General features: G+C 42.1%; 1 protein-coding gene across 2 annotated transcripts in view; it reads left to right on the forward strand.

Moving 5' to 3' along the window:
* Positions 1-20,581, forward strand: part of LOC139703506 (zinc finger protein 709-like) — a 49,886-nt gene that overhangs the window by 11,438 nt on the left and 17,867 nt on the right. The gene's annotated exons all lie outside the window — the stretch shown is intronic.

Raw genomic sequence — 20,581 nt, forward strand, 5'->3', positions numbered from 1 at the left:
CCAGCCCAAGACAATGGACTATCATTGATTTATTTACTTATGTATTGAGTGCTGGGATTTAATCCAGGGACTTGCTCATTCTTGTTATCCTTCAAAAAACAGTTTCAAGTTTGTGAAAGCATTTTCTTGGTGGGTGGGTGTTTCTCTAGGGATTGAACCCAGAGGCATTTGACCATTGAGCACATCCCCAGTGTTTTTTATTTCTGTTTATTTATATATTTTAAATTTTGTTTTAGTAGTAGATGTACAGATTACCTAATTTTGCTGATTTTTTTTTTGGTAGTTCTAATTTTCAAACCAAGTATCTCACACATGCTAGTCATGTGCTCTTTCACTGAATGACAGCCTCTTTCCCCCATTTTAATTCTTGATTAAGAGCAAGTCTCACTATATTTCTGATGACTTTGCTATGTTGCTGAGACTGGCTTCAGTGTTGTCATCTTCTGGCCCTGACCTCCCTAATTACTAAAATTTGAAGTGCACACCACTACACCAGGAGTTATAGTGACTTTTAAAGATAAATCACCCATTAATCTCTAAAAGGAAACAGTATTGAAAATAAGTTTCCCTGCTTTTCTTTATGGTTTTGATATTTGCATACATAACTCTTCCTGTTTCCTTTACTCTTGCATTATTATGGACAAGATATTCAGCATATAATATTGTTTCTCATGTATATATTTATGAATATTCCACAGTGTGGTAGTTAATGCACTTCTTTATTAAATAAAGTTCATTTCTTAGAGCAAATGTAGGCTTATATAGTATATTAGTGTTCTCTAGATGAAAGGAATTGAGAGGAAGTATAATTACAAAAGGGATATTTATTAGATTGTGTTACATGACCAGAAGCTGGGTCATCTGCAGACTTGAGAGCTAGAGAAGTAGAAGATGTGCAGTCCAAGATACTGAAGGCTCAGTACAAGAGGGATTGATGGTGCTACCCTAGCCTGTGATCCAGTGCTTTTGGAAATTCCCTGGAGAATCCCTGGCAGAATCTGCTTTGAAAGAGTGAAGAAGGGAACTTTGATATTTTCGGGTGATCACAGCAGCAATGGAAGAGCCATTTGAGAAGAATCCAGCTTGCTCTGATGCTGCTGCCTTGTTCTTCCAACTTTTATTCCATCCAAGCCAGGATCCTATTTCTCCACTTTGCTATCTCACATGCCAATCCCTCCTAGACACACCCTCATGGACATACCCAGGAGCCTATTAAACATCCATATCTCCTAATCTAATCAAGGTGACAGTTTTTTTTTTTAAGATGGATCTTGTTCTCAGTGCTGCATATTATGTTTATTTTTTTAATTATTTTTTTAAAGAGAGAGAGAGAGAGAGGAGATAATTTTTTAATATTTATTTTTTAGTTCTCGGCGGACACAACATCTTTGTTTGTATGTGGTGCTGAGGATCGAACCCGGGCCGCACGCATGCCAGGCGAGCACGCTACCGCTTGAGCCACATCCCCAGCCCCTCAAGGTGACAGTTTAAGTGAGCAATTAAACATAGTATCATACACCTCCCTGCAGCTCATAGCCTCCATTATTTTCAACATCTTGGACTTGGTATATAGTTCTTTTAGTTATTTTTTGATTCAGTTGAATAATGTTGTGGAGGTATTTTGCATTTATGATCATGGGAGTAATTCATAGCTTCCTCATAATTTTGATAATATTGTAGCATATGCCTCAAAAGAAATTAGAAAGTGTTTACTCTGTTTCTGCATTCTAAAAAAAAAATATAAAATTGGTGGCTGTTCTGGAGTGTGTGTGTCAGCCTGTATGATTTCTAAGAGCCATACCTTTCACTTTTTTGATGGGATTACTTATTGAGTCATTTTCTTCAGTAGGCAAGGGCTCATGTGTTTTGTGTATTTGTCTCTCTGTGTAAGTTGTAGAAGGTGGTCTCTCTCAAATTATTGGACCAGTTCCTCTAAGTTATCAGATTTGTGTGAAGCACATGTTCATGATATTGTTGAAGAGCCCATGGATGGTAACACTGGCTACTTTAATCCTAATGTGTAGTTTTTTGTCCTTGGTTTTCTTATTTGTTTATTGTTATTGTATTCCTCATACCTTTGTTATATTATTTACTTTGATGTGGTGGAAAGGATTGAAACCACTGACTCACTGGTGCTAGGCAAGCACTCTACACTGAGCCATAACCTCACTCCTGTCCTCTGTTTCCTTAGCCACATATTAGTTTGTCAGTAATGCTGATGTTCATGAAGAACTTGGTTTTGCAGACTGCTGATTTCTTGATTGTGGTTTCACCAACACCCTCTGTTTCCTGCCTGTGCTTAATTTACACTTACCTTGCTCTTCGTTCTCTGCTTTCCTTAAATGCCAGGTTCAATGGTTGCTTTTAACTCTTCTTTTCTGGAATGTGCTTTGGATGCTGCAGAGACCCCAGTGCACCATCCATGCTTTTTTCCCATGTTGGACACGTACATTTTATTTTTCTCAACATGGTCAAGTTTGCCCCTTAGTCACCTCTTCCTCCTGTGTCTGTTTAGAGTCCTGTGTTGCATCTCCCACATCTTAGTGGTTTTCCAGCTGCTTCTGATGTCATTTCTGAACTTTCATCTTCTTTGAGCATACTTGGGATTTCACTTGCATTGCACACTTGTTGAGGTGAGGTTTATGGCTCAGAATGGGGCATGTTCTGGGGAGTTTTACTGTGATTCTGAGAAGGCTGTGTGTTTCACTGTTGACTAATGTCCAGTGAAGCCCTCCTGTCTGTTGCTCCGCTACATGGTCACAGACCGACTGAGTTGTGGTGATGTCTCCAAATGTAGCAGTATATTCTTCATTGTCCTGGGAACTTTTGTATGTCTCTGCCTGATGTATTTTGGTTTTGTTTTAGGTGCATGCATACTAATAATTCAAGACACTTAATGAAAGTTTAGCCTAGGGCCACCACAGTGGCATATCCCTTTGATCCCATCAGCTCAGGACTCTTAGGCTGGAGGATCCCAAGTTAAAAGGTATCCTCAACAACTTAGGTGCTGAACTACTTAGAGAATTCCTCTGTCAAAATAGAAATAATTAAAAAAGGGCAGTCGATGTGGCTTATTTTTTAAGCAACCTTTGGTTCAATCCTTGGTACAAAATATAAACAAATAAATGAATAGGAAATTTAGCCCAGGGATTCTGGAGTCTTATCTTACTCAAGGATGGTCAATTTCATATGTTTTATTTTCCATTCATGAGTTATGTTTTCCTGTATGTCAGTATTCTTTGTACTTTTTTTTTTGATAAGCGAATGAAAATGTGTTTCTTGGGGCTGGGGTTCTGGCTCAGTGGTAGAGCGTTTGCCTAGCATGCATGAGGCACTGGGTTGGATTCTCAGCACCATATACAAATAAATAAAGTTCCATTAACAACTTAAAAAAAATGTGTTTCTTTCTTTTCTCCTATAATGTGGGTCCTGCTTGTTGAAGGCTTCATGCCTTTGTATAGAGACTATGTCTATGAGCTATGTTTAGTAAATATTTTGTGTTCAGCTCTTTTGAAAGATTTCCCTGAATGCTAGGGTCATTGAACAGAATGGAAACTTTACCAGTTTCAGAGATGGCAGGCTCTGGATTTGCAGACTGACACCCAGGAGCTGTGCTCTCTAACATTTCACCATGCAGGCTAGCAGCAGCTTCAGGTACCTGTAATGCAGTAGCACATGCAGCCAACAAAGTAGCAGGGAAGGAACAATCCCTCTTCAGGTTGAGCATAGTAAAAGTCCCTAATATGTCTGAGCTGAGTCTTTAGGCCATTGACAAGCTTATTTTCACATAAGAAATATAAAATTCTCCCTCCAATGTATTGCCCCAGCTCCCTTGCCTGGATGTCCTCAAAAGTTTTTATGTATAAAAGTAAAAGCCCTGCTGTACTCAGGGCTCAGGCTTTGGAAATTATTTTTCTGGGCTGTGGTGCCACCAATAAAGTATTGCTGCTAGATCTCAGTGTCCCCTGGCCTCATTTCTCCATACACCAGAAACTAGAGAAGAAGAGTAGAAACAGCAAAACCTCACTTGTCTGGTTTTTGTTGGTAGTTGTGCTGGGTCCTCTGCTTTAACACACAGTGGTGCTATCTAAAGCTCTGCTGTGCCTTTGCTCTGCAGAACCCAGCCTGTGAGCAACCACTGCTGAGCATGAGTGTCATAGGCCTCTCTGAATTGTTTCCTCCTAGTCTGTGAGCTTCCTTCTTTCCTCAGAAATCTCAGTGGTTTTATTGGGGGAGCATACTGTGCAGTGAACCCTCAGGTGCTTAACCACTGAACCAAATCCCCAGCACCTTTCCCCTTAACTTTTTTTGTTAACTTTGATTCAGGCTTTTGCCAACTTCCTAAGGGCCTAAATAAGTGCTAAGGCTGGCATTGAACTTGCCAGCCTCCTGCCTCAGCCTCCTGAACCTGGGTGTTTTTGAAACCTGGTTTCTAAAAGAAACTCTCTGAAGATTTCTTGATCAAATTTTAGGTGGTGGTTGTGGGTAGACAATAATTTGCTGTTCTTGCCAGACACAGGTTGTTTGTTTACTTGAATCCTTCTAAGGAATTCCTGCTGATTTTTCACAGTGATCACTTCTGACGTAGATGAGTGAGAGTTGGTGTTAAGACATTAAGATATTTCCATGGTGATATTAGTAGGAATTGCCTAAACTTGGATAAGATGTGCTGCATGTGGTCTGGAGCCAGTGACCAGGCTCTCACACTGAGATTTCAGGCCAGTGTCCTGCATCAGAGAGGGTCAGCCTGAAGGGCTAGTGAAGGTCACACCATGCTTGCTGCTCTGCATTCTTCTATGTCTGCTTCATGTACCTGTTGGGAACCTTTCAGGGCTTTGGGGCATGATGACATTGTTCTGGTGGTTCTGCTTGTGTTTCCATTTCTGTTCTACTTCTTGGCAGTACTGAGATGGTTCCAGGCTCCCTGTTGTCATTTTGCTATGAGTTTTTAATTTTTCCCTTATTCTCATCAGTATAGAATTGTATAACTTGCTCTTTTGCAAAACTAAATTTCCACAGGTGCAATGGTGCATGACTGTATTCTCCTTAGCTGGGGAGGCTGTGGCAGGAGAATCATAAATTTCAATGCTGGCCTCAGCCTCTCACAAGGTCCTGAGCAAGTTATTGAGTACTGTGTCAAAATGGCATATGTGGTGGGGATGTGGCTCAGTCATTAAGTGCCCTATGTTCAATCCCTACTTATTTTTCTCTAAATATTTCTAACCACAAATAAATAAATATCATGAAATTTCTTGTGAGCTCATTAAAAGTATTTTAGTGTTTCACATTTGAATGTATACTAAATGGAGTTTTGTCTACAAAATTGAGGATGTAGTGCCTTTGGCCACCTGGATTTCAGTTTGCCTGGATCATTATGTGATCTGTATCCAAGACACCTGTTTTCACTCATCTTTCCCTCCTGTGAAGGCTGAGAGCATTCTAAGGTAATTGTGCTCACAAGAGAAATTCTTGAGGGAATCTGAGAATGTCATATAATTTTTAAAACAGACCAACCAAAGAAGTATGCACAATTTGAGAAGTATTTATTCTTATAATATTTTTCCCAGAAATATATACTTAGCTGTAACAGATATTCAGTCTTTTCAAAGTACTTGACATGCCAAAAATATATGAAATTGCATGTGAATATCACTATTTGGATAATCACCATAGAGAGGCTGCATTGCAAAGGATTGTTTCCTTTCAATCTCTTGATTTTCAGGCAATTTAAACATATCAGGAAACCTAGCCTTTACCTGATGTTGGTAGTAATGTAAGCCTAGGATCTATAAATAAGTATAAAATCATGAATGAATCAAGCATTGATAATGTGCTGGTCATTCTTCAAAGAAGCCATATGGTAAACTTCAACGGCCAAGAAGATAGTGTGGGGAAAGTTTCAATGTGATCTCAGTTCTTTACTGGACAAAGAAAACTTTTAATAGAGTAAATCCAGGCTGGGGATGTGGCTCAAGCAGTAGTGCACTCACCTGGCATGCGTGCAGCCTAGGTTCGATCCTCAGCACCACATAAAAACAAAGACCTTGTGTCCACCAAAAACTAAAAAAATAAATATTAAAAATTCTCTCTCTCTCTCAAAAAAGAAAAGAAAACTAGAGTAAATCCTTGTGGTTGTTCTATGTGTGCCAAAGAATTCATATGCCCTTCATTCCTTCATAGGCAGATCACATCTCAGAAGCCATGTGAATTTAAACAGTATAGGCAATCCCTGATTTCTCTCAAAAGTGTTCACAAACAAGTGTTAACAAAAACTGGAGATGGACCATATGAAAGTACAGTACGTGGGAAAGTCTTCATTTCCAGTGACATTCAAAGACATGAAGATACTCATACTGGGTGGCAACACTATGAATATCAACAATGTGGTGAAGCCTCATCTTCTCCCACAGGTGTTCAAAGTGGTGAAGCCTCATCTTCTCCCACAGGTGTTCAAAGACACATGAGAACACACAGTGGAGGTAAACCTTTTCAATGTGAAGTATGTGGAAAAACCTTTCATTTCTCTTCTTTATTTAGAAGACATGAAAGAACTTATTCTGGAGAGAAACTCTGTGAATGTAAACAAGGTGGTCAATCCTTTATTTCACACTCAAGTCTTCAAAGGCACAGGATCCCACACAAGGGGAATGCACATTTCAAATGTAAGGTATGTGGAAAAGACTTTGCTTATCCCAGTTTACTTAGAATACATCAGAGAACACATACTAGAGAGAAGCCTTATGAATGTAAGCAGTGTGGGAAATCCTTTGCTCGATCCAGTAACTTTCACTCACATGAAAAAACTCATACTGGAGAAAAGCCCTATAAATGTAAGCAGTGTGGCAAAGCCTTTGCTAGATCCAGTAACCTTCAGATTCATGGAAGAACACATAGTGGAGAGAAGCCCTGTGAGTGTAAGCAGTGTGGAAAAGGCTTTACTCAGTCCTCTGGCCTTCAGTCACATGAAAAAATTCATACTGGAGAGAAGCCCTATGAATGTAAGCAGTGTGGCAAAGTCTTTGCTACATCCAGTTACCTTCAGATTCATGGAAGAACACATACTGGAGACAAGCCCTATGAATGTAAGCAGTGTGGAAAAGCTTTTGCAAATTCCAATAACCTTCAGAGACATGGAAGAACATATACTGGAGAGAAGCCCTATGAATGTAAGCAGTGTGGCAAAGCCTTTGCTAGATTCAGTTACCTTCAGTCACATGAAAAAACTCATACTGGAGAGAAGCCCTATGAGTGCCAGCAGTGTGGAAAAGCCTTCACTCAGTCCTCTGGCCTTTACTCACATGAAAAACTTCATACTGGATAGAAGCCCTATGAGTGTAAGCTTTGTGGGAAAGCCTTTGCTAGTTCCAGTGACCTTCAAAGATATGTAAGAACACATACTGGAGAGAAGTTCTATAATTGGAAGCAATGTGGAAAAGCCTTTGTTACATCTGTTCAGCTTCGTTTACATGAAGGAACACATCATGCAGAGAAATTGTACTCATGAAAACAATTGGCAAAGTCTTCTGTTAACAAAGTTTCACTTTTAACATGTAGTCAGTTTTCTGTAGAAAAATTCTTTGAATGTGAAATGTGGGAAATCAGTATTGTCACAAAGAGAAGAAAGTGCTACATATCAGAATCAATGAATCAATCTCTCTATCTATCTATTTATCTATCTATCTATAAATCATACTGGGGATTTAGTCTGAGGGCCCTCCATCACTGAGCCAGATTCCTTTTACTTTTTATTTTGAGACAGGGACTTGAGGAGTTCCTTAGTGTCTTCCTAAGTTGCTGAGTCTGGCTTCACATTTGTGATCCTTCTGCCTGAGCTCCCCAAGACTCTGGGATTAAGGGCATACATGACCACATCTAACTGAATAATGCTTTAAATGTAAAAAAATTGGAAAATCATTCCATTTTCCCTGGTGCCTTCAAAACCATTTCACTCACACTGGCGGGGGGGGGGGGATCCTCAGAATGTGGAGGATTGATACATCCTGTTAGCTTCCCATCCCAGCCCTGCTTTCCTTCTCCTATATGAAAATACTCATGGAGAGAAGCCCTGAGAATGTGATAAATGTGGGAAGTCTTCTAATTTTCCCACTTTTTTCCAAGGACTGGGAAGATTCTTCTTGAAAGATTCATGACAAAATGAATAAATTGTATGCAAATAAGAAATACAAAGGGCTCAGGTGTTCCAGTTTTGTTCAGTTGTATGAAAGGACTCAGACTGTAGAAAATCCTGTGGATAAGCCATGTGGGGCAGTATTCAGCTTTCATGGTTTCCCCCAAAGACATAAAAGGATTCACATCAGGGAAACCCTATTAAACAATGTGGTAGAACTTTCACCTTTCCAGGTTCTTTTTGAGTATCATGGGAGAACTCACTCTGGAGAAAAGCCTTGTATATAAAAATGTGGTGAGATCTTCAGTTGTTCCAGTTTGTTTTAGACTTACTCATCAAACTTGAGGGAATTTTTTTTACTTTATTTTATTTTACTTGTTTTGGTACCAGGGATTCAGCTCAGAGACACTTAACCACTGAGCCACATCCCAGTTCTTTTTAATTTTTTTTTCAAATAGTTAGACATATTCTCACTGAATTGCTTAGGTCCTCACTATGTTGTGGAGGCTGACTTTGAACTTGTGATCCCCTATCTCAGCCCGGTTTTTCACTGGAATTAGTCATTCAACCCCTTCAGCAAGGAACCTTTTTTTTTTTTTTTTTTTTTTTTCAGGAAACCACTGTATGTGTAAAAAGGGTGTGTGCCTTCATTTCTTTTTTGTCTATTTAGAGGTAATGAGAGTGCACCCTGGAGTGGATGTAGGGATTGTTTCAGCATGAAGATGTGAAAGCAACATGTTTCTCCCAGTTAAATATCTCTTCTTGTTAGATTTAATTTTTCTATATTTTAAGTTTTTTTTTTCATCTGTAGTCATCTCTCACATATTATGCCATAATAAACATTATCATCATCATCATCATCATCATCATCATCACCACCACCACCACCACCATTATCATCATATCTGGAGTACTTAGGCACTGATCACATCCCTAGATATTTTTATTTTTTAATTTTGTTTGAAGATCCTGGTAAATTCTTTTCAAGGGCCTCAGTATGTTGCTGAGGCTGGTCTTGAACTTGCGATCCTCATTCTATAACCACTGGGATTACAGACATGCTACGATGCCCAACTCCTGGATGTTTCTTGAAATCCTGATGTAAATCAAAATGTGCCTTTTTGTGTAGAATTTCCAAGTGTTAACTGGTTAAGAAGCAAGAATTACTTAATATACATAATGTGTTTATGTATATTATTGCCATTCAATTTCTAAGATTCTAGAATGATTCTGAGCATCATCAGAACATTAATTCACATCTTATACTCTAAATTTTTATTAGTCTGGTTGGACTAAACTGTAGTCCATTTGGAAAAAGTTTATTTTAGATAATTTTTGTTAAAAACAGGGTGGAAGGTCTGTTCAAATATTTAAGGGAACAGACTATTTCTATTAAGACCTTATGATAGGATGAAATTTAAGTAATCACAGTGAGTAATTATCAGATTTTTTAAAAACAATTTATTGTTCCCTGTGTGCACCAGGCATGAGCTAAACAACTTTGCAGAGTCACGGGGGCTATGGAACATTGCCTGGTGCTCATGTAAGTGTTCTCTAGAGCACAAGTGAAATGACAAAAGCAAACACCTGGGAGGTGAGTTTTGGCACCCATACATGCACACTCACACCCATGTGCACACACATACACGGGATCAAGTCACCTTTTTCTGTACATACCCTCCCTAGTGCAGTGCTTTCATCCTCACTGTGTAATGCAACTATTGATTTCTTTGATTTTTCTCACAATGTTGCTGCCCACTATTTTTTTTTTCTCAAAATCAATTGTTCTTTTCTGACTTCACAATTTAATTGTGTCTTTATAAAGTTTTATTACAGATTATGTATGTTAGTTGAGGCTTCTCCACTCCAGCCTTAAGTACAGATTGGTGAAATGTCTCTTCCTTTCCCCTTTGCTTCCTTCCCTCCTTCAGATTTCACCAGGAGTGCTCCACCACTGAGCTTCACCATAGCTCTTTTGTTCTTTTCTGAGATGGGGTGAGGCTGGCCCTGAACTTTTGCTCAGCCTGCCTCAGCCTTCTTGCAGCTGGACCATAGAATTGTGCCCTTGTGTGTCCTGCTGCTGGCCTCTTTCTTTTTCTTAATGCCTGTTCAGTCTGTGGATGACTCTGGGACCACCACTGTGTCACTCCTGCTTGTTCTAAGTCTCATGTGTTGTGTTGTATATAGGCACGTTAAAGAGCATTTAAAAAAAATGTCATTTGTATTTATTGCTTCAAAAGGCACCTTCTCAAAATACTTGAGTTGCTTTCTTTCTCTTTCCCTTTTCTGGTGCCAGGGTCCCAATCCTGCCTTGTGCATGCTAGGCAGGTGCTCTAACACCTAGCACTCCCCTATCTCAGGTGGTGAGTTTGCTGCTTCTGTGTGTGTGGACCCCACTACTGTCCATGTCAGTAGATGCAGCACTACAAGTCCTTATTTCACATTTGCAGCTAGTCCCTTTCTTCTTGAAGGTTTTTGACATCAGTGAATTTTAAAAACTGACATCCACTTAGCTTCTCTCCTCATGATTAATATTAGGTGGAATATGCCAGAAAATCCAGGCTGGACTTCTCTCTGTGTTTAGGGTACCTCAGTAACCCTGAGAATATCATGTGATGATTTTTTTCCTACACAGTGTGTGACCAAAGGCAAGGTAAGAAGGGTCCCAGTCTGATGTCCTAAAGTAGTGGCACTCCCTTCTCCACCTCAGAATCTTAAATAAGCTTCTCCAGAGATTCTCACCATAGTTTTCTTTAAACACAATGTCAGGAAAAGGTTTTTCAAAGAACTGAAAGTGGGTTAGAACTCAGACTTGATGACCTTACTTCTCCTTTTCTGGTAATGCTTAGAAAACCTCTGACTAATCTCACAAATGGTACAAAAAGCACTTTCTGTGAACTAAAAAAGAAAAAACAAACTTTATATAGACTCCTAGAAACAATGTACACCTCCACCCCCTCCCACTGGGTGTAAACAATGAAATTTCAAACTCGAGGTCCAGAAAATTTTAGGAATACCCCTCTAAGTCCTGCAGCTAGTAAGTTGGCTCCCTGAATATTCCCTGGGTGTCCAGCCTCATCTGCCCCACATCATTAATGGGACCTCCACTGGTAAAAAATATCCCAGGTCATAGCCAGGAATTCTTGTTTGGAAATTATACAGCAGGGTCTCTGGTGGGAATTCAGGAGCACTGAATTCAAGGTTTCCAGACACTTTAGAGCTGCAATCTTCTTACCCAGTGGTCATGGCCCTCGTGAAGTCCACAGTGGGTGCAGCACCCCTGACTTGGTCAGCACTCATGAGGGCAATACCATTCTCAACACTACAGCCAATAAATTCCCAGGAGTCCTGCTATCCAGTGCTTGCCCTGTGCTGCAGGGGGTCCTGCATGTTGCTATAATCTTCTTGGTGTCCTTGCTCTGCTCTGATGTGGTCATTCTACCATAAAGGCCTGGAAACCACTGGACCTGGGATCTGGAGGCACTTGCACAGATGCCCATTTACTCTTGGCCTGATGACCTTCCTGTGCCACCACCACCCAGTCGTGTCTGGATCTGCTCTTCACTGTCACTTTCTTCCCTGCACTGCCTGAGCTCAGAGTCCCCTCATTCTCCACACTCACATTCATTTTCCTGGTGGCTTTGGTGATCACCAGGGACCATGCCCCCTATCGTGGGGCCTCTCGGGCTCCTTCCATCCCTCTCTTTGCACAGGCACCCAGGTGTGTGCTGCAGGTATGGCATCTCCCCCTGCTGTGGAGCCTTGTTACGCTAGGCCCCAGGGTCAACCTGGTGTGTGCCACAGGTGGGCATCCCCCCCTGTTCTGTGGAACCCTGGTATACTTGGCCCCTATCTCAGTATTCAGCCAAGAGAAGAAAGAGCTTATCCAGCAAGAACCTGCGTTCTGATCTGCTGCCAGCATGTGGTTTAAGTGACCTCCATTGACCTGTCCTTGGCCACTGTAGGGAAGACTCTGCAGGTGTACCTATTTGTATTTTGCTTCCTGAAACATGCCACCAGGAAGAACTGTGTCATCTCTGTGTGGCTGTGATTTATAATTTAAGGTTTTAGTCATAGTCTGAGGTAACTATAAAACCCATTCAGCCAAACATGAGTCCACCAAGTGGGAAAAGGGTTTGGGGATGCAATGTTTTTGTTTTTGTTTTTTTCTCTCAATCATTTTTTGTTTGAATATTCCTTCTTTGGTGTTCCACATTAAGGCCTATTTTTGCTTTGACTTGGAATAATTTTTTGACAGCAATTTGCTTGTTTTGTCAGTGCCTAAAATATGCATGAGAATAAGTAAAATAACCCCTGAATTTGCCAATCCCTAGAATTGATCCAAATAGCATTTGAAAAGGGTCTGCAGTACATGCTGTGGAGAGGGCTATTTCTGCTTAGGCTAAGGGATTCACTCACCTGTCCTAAGGATTCAAAGCATCCTGAGAAAAACCTCACCCACAACATATTCAAGAGTCATGGGTCTTGTGTGGTCATTGAGCAGAGTTTCTTATGTACTTGTGTCCGAATATTTAAGATGGCAAACATGATAGAGATCAGTGATTGTCACTGTTATCTTTGTTACCAGCCATTTGCTGTGTCTCTCATAGTGTTCATTTGGAAAGGAAGGTGAAAAGAGAGTGCTGTGGAACTTCTGATTTTAATAAATACAGCTTAAGCTATCCCACAGCATTTAGTCTCAAAAGATAGTTTTTGAAGCTCCCATGATCGCTGAAAACTTTCTGTCCACCTAATGAGACAGTTTGGCAGTTTTCTAATATTTCATCTTTGATTCAGTAGAAATATTGCATAGTGGCATGTGAGCACTTGATGCAGTCTGGACTGCTTTGTAATAAATCATTTGCCAAAGGCAGGAGTTACAGGCTTGTTACTGGCCAGCATGAAGCTCTGGAGGGAATGCAACTATGCTGGGGTGCAGGCATTCTCTGTAGGAGTTCAGCCTTGGTAAGTACATTAGTGCAGGAATCAGGCTGCTGAGAGGGCTACAGAATCTCCTGAGAGGACATGCCTACTGCTTCTGGGCAATAGAGCTGGCATGTGGGCCAGGTGGAGGGCCACCTTCTGATGTGTTTGGGTGTGTAGCTGAGCCAGTTGGGAGGATGTACAATGATTTAAATGAGAATTAAAATATTCTTTGCTATACTGAAGATATTATTTGGCACCAAACACCTTAACAAGTAACCTCTTGGAACTTGAGTCTCATGTTTTCTTTCATGTATGCATTTTCCCACAAGCTTTTTTTTTTTTTTTTTTTCTGAAGAGAGAAAGAGAGTGAGAGAGAGAGAATATTTAATATTTATTTTTTAGTTTTCAGTGGACACAACATCTTTGTTTGTATGTGGTGCTGAGGATGGAACCCGGGCCGCATGCATGCCAGGCGAACGCACTACCGCTTGAGCCACATCCCCAGCCCTACCCACAAGCTTTTGTAGAGTGATGCTTTTGTGGAATAAACTGAGATGAATATGAAGAGGCTTACTAATGGTATAGCATACTAGAAGTTTTGAAGGCCTGCAGTAGATTGAAATTGCAACTGTTGTTATAATTTTATGAAAGACTGTGAAATTTTCAAAATGCTTGTGAATCACCATGTGCTATGGCACACACCTGTACTCCAAGTGGCTCGAGATGCTGAGGCAGGAGCATTGTGATTTCAAAGCCAGCTTCCGGGAAAGAGAAGCACTAAGCAACTCAGTGAACCCCTGTCTCTACAAAAAAAAAAAAAAAAAAAAAAAAAAAAGAAAAGAAGGCTGGGATGTGGCTCAGTGGTGGAGTGCCTCTAAGCTCAATTTCTGGTACTCTCCACAAAAATTCATTAGGCAACAAGTTTTCATAAACTGTATGATGGGTGGATGGGCTCATACATTATATTGCTTTATGGGTTTTAAAAATATAGATATAGCAAGGGCCTTGACCGGAAGCTTCCTGCTCTGGGACATCTCAGTAATTCATAGTCTCACAAGCGGCCATCGTCTCCTTATCATGAAGTGGTTGTGAAATCCTCTGCTGTGCAGGAGTCTCTGAAGGTGCTAAGAGTTCCTGTCTTAGAGATTTTTGGTGGAGGAAATCCATATGGAGGTCTCTGATTTATAGATGATGTCACTGGGGAGATCAAGTGAGACTGATAAGGAAAAAAAAAAATGTTGCCACATGGTCAAGTGCAGCCTAAAAGATGTCAGATTTTCCTGTATTTAAGGAGTGTGCCAGGGACCCTTGGAGGATGATGTCAGCAATTTAAGATCAAACCTGTGCTCCTGGAAAAAGGGGAATGCTGTGAGTCTCTGCTCAAAGTCATTTGTGAAAGACTGATGAGTAGTCTGAAAATTTATTTGGTCTTTTCAGTGGTAAAAACAATTTGCAGTAGAATGCTATTGAAATAGAGAAAACAGAAAATATTAGCCAAATCTGAGGCCAAAATATATACCAGTTGTTGATTAGACAGGATTAGAAATTTAAATTCTATTTGGTATTGGGTATTCATACTTATAGATGGGACCACATCATCAATGAGCAGTAGTGTGCCCCAGGCAAAAGTTAAGATAGAATATATCTGTGTTTCATTGTTTCACTGTGATGATTAATGCTACTGTGTTGAAATATTTCAGGATACCCAGATATAATTCTTATTTTTCCAGATTTAATGAACCAGACAATATTAGACTATTAAATATTCTGAGATCACTAACCCAGCTCTCTAGGAACTCAGTTTTATAGCCCAAAATATGCAATGAGGGGTGTCTTGAGAACTTACAGATAACAGGATTTTGGCAAGCATAACACAAAGGCAGACAGTAGGTTAATGAACTACATGGCTTAACATTTCAAGGTAGGGAATAAATTCAGATTCCAACATCAAAATTCATGAGGTGCTGAACAAGGAGACTCTACCTCAGAGCAAAGACTATCCAAACAACCCTGGTCCTTGGAAAGACCCACAGAGCACTCCTAGGTACATACCCACCCTGCTGAGTTGTTTGTCTGCAAATAATGGGAGAAATCTTCAGAGCCAGGTGTCCCTGACTCAGTCAGGCTAGGTGAGGACCCATAGCAACCCCCTAGCAACCACCAATGAGCATGAGACAGGAAAAATACCTGGGATGCCAGATGACCCTCCCTGTAGTTATGGTGGTTGATAACATGTTGGGAAACCATGTAGTTCAATACATACGCCCCTTGTGGCCTAAATCAATCAGTTCAATGGAATCCTCCTATTGTACTAACCAATCACCCTTACCCAACTTGTTCCCACCAGTGAATATGCTAATCATGTTTTAGAGTTGTTTTATGATTTTTTCACAGTGTGTGATGATTTGCTAAGAGATGCTATGATGTATGTGGGGTCCCTGCCTTCCCCAAAGAGTGTATAAGACTGCTGCAAACCCTGGGCTCAGGAACTTTCACTGTCACCACTTGCTGGGTGCATGCAGAGGACCCAGCTAGCTCGCTATAAACACCTGTTTGCTGCTTACATGGATCTTGGTCTCTGGTGGTGATTTGGGGGTCCTGAATTCGAGCATAAGGGTACTGCTGAAGTTTCAGAGAGGGTTATTGTCTGCCCAGGAGGAGCCAGGTATGAGTGACTTCAAGGGATGGGCAGGCATTCTAAGCAAGGTTAGAAAACACAGTAACTTATAGTAAAACAGAAATTAGTTTTCATGAGTTTTGGACGAGATGGCTCCCAATCTTAAGGAATTAGAAGGAGTTTAAGAGTTTAATTCTCAAACCCATTACATTTATGCTCCCACCCACCTTCTTTGTACCACAATAGAAAAAGGGCTGGGGATGGAGCCCAGGGGTTCTGTATCCCTGCCATGGATTCAATGCCCAGGGGTGGGGGAGGTAGGGGAAGCACCTACAGTTGAGTTCTCAGCCCTCCACGGATATGTGGCCACTATTCCACACTTGGGGGAATATGACTATTTATATATAAGCCCCCCTCCCCATTGTCATTGGTAATATGGGTAAGTAGACTGAATTTGGGCCAGTGTACAAGATATGAAAGACTTCACCAACTCAAGTTAAGAGTAAAAATAAAATTGTATTTACTTTCTGGGAAGGGGTAGATACTGAAGCCAGAAATAGACATGCAGTAAGTACAGACAGGTAAATGGAGTCAGTTAGAATCAAGAAGGCCAATTTTGAGTGAGTCTAGGAGACTGTCCCCTGAGGGATAGAAATGTTAATTCCTTCAGAGCCCTTGATCCACCCTTATTAAGAACCTGCCCTTGCTTCTTCCTGTTGCTAAGCTAGCCTGTCCCAGGAATTGCCCCTCCCTACAGTGAGCCATAAGGTTGTTAATGTGTCCTTGGCTGCTGCATCCTGCCCTTCCCCCTTCAGCCCCCCTGTTTGTCACCTTTGTGCCATCTCACCAAGCATTCCTGGGCCTAGTCACCAAGGCCTGAAGGAGAAAGGTAAGGGGAAAGGAATGGAGAACAAAGGAAGCCTAGGACTCATAGAAAGGCTGAACACCTTGCTTCTGGTGATGCCAGGGTACCAACTATGTCCCCCCTCTCCCTCCTGGGGAGAAGTCTATGTTACTCATTTTAAAATAAACCCTGCTTTGTGTGCTTGCCTGGGCTTGCTTCTCTAATGTTCAAACTTCAACGTGTGAGGGGGCAGAACTCCTCCCCAGTAACCAGCGGTATCAACACCACAGGCCATATGTGCCCCAAGCGGGGTTTCATATGCAGGCTTTATGGGCCGAGATGAGCAGGGTTAGTGTTTCTTTCTGGTTTAACTATCAGTTGAAACCCAGGAAGCTGAGAGCCCTGGGTCAGCATCTAGGAATATGGTGCTTACCAGGCAGGAGCAGGTGGGCTTGTGGCTTCTCTTGAAAATGTTGGTGCCTCTGAACCACTGACATGGAAAGAACACATGGGAGGGGACCCTTCCTGAGAGGTCAATTCAGGTCAGCCTGTGCAATGGGGTTACGTGTCTCAAGGCGGCATGTGACCATGATCTCACTGACATTTTATGAGACCCACAGATGCCTGAAGTTTAAGCCAGATTTAAAGTTAGGTAGTCAGTGTAGTTAGGTAAATCGGGTCTGGTATGGAGTAAATGGAGGCCATGATTAGAATGAATTCTGGAAAAAGTTGAACAACTCTTGGAATGTTAATGAAGTTCAGGAGAAGCCCAAGGCCAAAGCCCATCCCAAAGCAGTGTTAATGACAGTCCCCAGCACACTTGAAGATGCTACTCAAAAATCATTCCTGCCCAGAATACTCCTTTGGCCCACCTGTGCCCCACCCTTGACAGAACAAAGGACAGGAATGTGACAGGAATGCGGGAAAGCTAAATGAAGATTTCAGCTATAAAAATGGGAGACAACCATTTCATCTCTTGGGTCCCCTTCTTCCTCCAGGAGAAGTCTTTTCTGCAGTCCTTTAAACTTCTATTTTCCACTATGACCTTGCCTGGGAGTGCTTCTCTGGTGTTATTATTCAACATTGGGGAAGCAAGAACTCACTGGTCAACAGCGGTAACAAAGTCACAGATGACACCAAACATACATACAATTTTCCCTCTACATGCATGCCTATGACTGAATTAAGGACCCCCAAAAGACCACCAGAGACCAAGATCGATGTAAGCAGCAAAGAGGTGTTTATTGCAAGCTAGCTCGGTCCTCCGCGTGCACACAGCAACTGGTTATGCTGAGAGGCCCCGAGTCCAGGGTTTACCACAGTTTTCTACACTCTGGGGAAGGCAGGGACTTCACATACATCATAGCATCTCTTAGCAAATCATCACACACCACGGGAAAATCATAAAACAACTCTAAAACATGATTAGCACATTCACTGGCAGGAACAATTTGGGTAAGGATGATTGGCTAGTAAAAGAGGGGGATGGTTTAAGCCATGAGGGGGTACTTGCTGAACTACATGGTTTCCCAACATGTTATCAACCACCATAAACTACTGGGAGGGTCATCTGATATCCCGGGTATTTCAGTGTGTCATGCTGATTGGTGGCTGCAGGGGGGTGGGGGGTGTTGCTATGGGTTCCCACCTAGACTGACTGAGTCAGGGACACATGGCACAGCAGATCTCTCCTGTTATTTGTAGATAAACAACTCAGCAGGGTGAGCATGAGCCTAGGAGTGTTCTGAGGACAAAGGACAGGCACTCTTCCTTGGACAGGCTTTGCTCTGAGGTAGAGGCTGGCTTTTCAATTACCCTTTTCCATAACAGCCCCTGAAGAGAGGGCTAAGGACATGGTTCCCTTGTCTTCCTGGGGTAGCTTCACTGATCAAAGTTCCTTTCCTGCTTTTCATCATGACCTTTTCTGTTTGGTTTTGGGGTAAACAGAAGACCTGATATGTGGGATCACCAGAGTCAAGTCGCTTCCTAGAACTCCCCTAATAGTGGAATGTAGAACATGGACATTAAGCACAAGGCATCCATTTTATTTCCAGCCCACATTGCTGCCTAAGAGGATTGACTCCCCTCCCCTGTTTTCCCCCTTTCTGCTGGGGAGAGAACACTGAGTGAACACAATTGCTTCCTTTCTTAGCTCATGCTATCTCCTCGAAAGATCAGTGGTAGAAGGTGATGAGAATTACTGCAACTGTTTTTATTTTTAGATATCATACATGTGTGATATATGTAATATCTTTAAATATTGTTTTAAAACTTTTGAGACTATGTCTTGATAAGTTGCCTGAGGTCACACCAGCTGATACTATATGCATGTAGGTATCTTTGTCTTTGAGGTTCTGTGGGATAATTTCTGTGGGGCTCAACCTCTGAGCTAGATCCCCAACTCTCTTTATTTTATTTTAAGCTAGGATCTCCCTGTTTTTGAAGCCAGATTGAAAGATAGTAGTTTGTGTAGCTAGGTAAATGGAGTCTAATATAAGGTTCAATAAAAAAAAAAATGGAATCCTACCTGAGCCTGGGAAACCAAAAAAAAAAAAAAAAAACCTGAAGAGTAAGTTTACATGTCCCCATGGCCTTGGCCAGGTCCCAAATAAGGTTAAAGAAGTAGCTCCCAGTAAAACAGGGAGATGCTAATCAAACCATCGTAGGCTGTTCCTGCCCAGGTTTCTGCTCCACGCCCCACTAGTCCACCAGTTTCCCACCCTCTGTCCTTCCCACCCATATCCCCATATCCCCTACCATGTGCACAATAAAGGGAAACAAAAAACAGGAATGTGGGAGGACAAAAGAAGACCTTAGGTTTAAGAGGGAGAAGACCTCCCCCTTCCAGGGATTCTGCCTTTTGGGTCCCCTTCTTCCTGGGGTGGGGGGAGTCTTTTGTGCTTTCTCTTATTAAAGCCTTCCACTTTCCACTCTCCACCTGCTTCTCCGGTGTTATACTGCAGGATTTGGGGTGGGGGGGGGGACAAGGACTCCTCAGGGTAAACAGTATTAACATTTGTCAATGCTCACCTGACCTTGGGCTCCTCCTGCCTTAGACTCCTTAAGTAACTGTATTTTATTGATTTTTTAATTGTTGTTTGTTTCTGTGGTGAGGTTAAAACCCAGGGCATCACCCGTGCTGGGAAAGCAGTCTCCCTCAGCCAGAGCTCAATCCCAGATGTTACCATTTGTACCACGTTCAAGCAAAGGTTTCCCACCTGGATTAGTTCCCAGCCCAGCCAAGAAGCTCCACCTGAAAAGGGCTTGGGCCAAGGATCTGCCACTCTAGGCAATTTTGGTTAGTGATTGGTTAACCTTAGCTGTCAGTCACAATGCAGAGGCCTGACTAGAGGAGGCCCATTAAGGATGCTGTGGTGGAACTGTCCAATCAGGTTCCTGGACAGAGGGGAAAGGCGGGCTTCCGCAATCTCGCGGGGTTTTCTTCCTCACCAACTCTGCTCCTCCCCACGTGCTCTGCCCAAAAGGCCTGAGTGATTCTGAGCAGGCTGTGTTCCCCTTGGTCTCTGCTGCCTTGAGGTCCTCGAGAGAACTCCAGGTCCCCTAGAAAGACAAAAATGGTGAGTTTGTGTCCAGGGCTGAAGGTACGTGGTCAGCACCTGCCTTGGGTCCCCCACAAACTGGTGAGCTGCAGAGCCTGGCGGAGTCACCTCTGGAGGTTGCCCTGGGCTCCGTCCTGTGGCTTCCATTGTTGAATGGGCGGCTCAGGTCCCCAGCTTCCCCCTCCCCTCCCTGCTGGTGGCCCGCCCCCACTCTTCCAAATGTGTAGGAAGCAGGATCGCAAAACCACTTTCCTTCCCCCAGTTTAGTTCCTCTGAAGGCTGCTGTAGGTCTTTCAAATTGCAGTTGCCTCCTGCTTCTAAAATGCCACCATCTTTTCCACTTCCCGTCATAAATATCTGGTCTTCCTCCTGTGTTTCAAATGAACACAGTCTATTAATTTTCACTTTTTCTCTACTGATGTATTTCAAACAATATTTTGTTTTTGTATTGGGGATCAAAACTAGAGAAGCTTTATCAGTGAAATCCTCAGGCATACCGCCCCCCC

This window comes from Marmota flaviventris, chromosome Y, assembly GCF_047511675.1.
Source record: "Marmota flaviventris isolate mMarFla1 chromosome Y, mMarFla1.hap1, whole genome shotgun sequence".
Classification (NCBI taxonomy): Eukaryota; Metazoa; Chordata; class Mammalia; order Rodentia; family Sciuridae; genus Marmota; species Marmota flaviventris.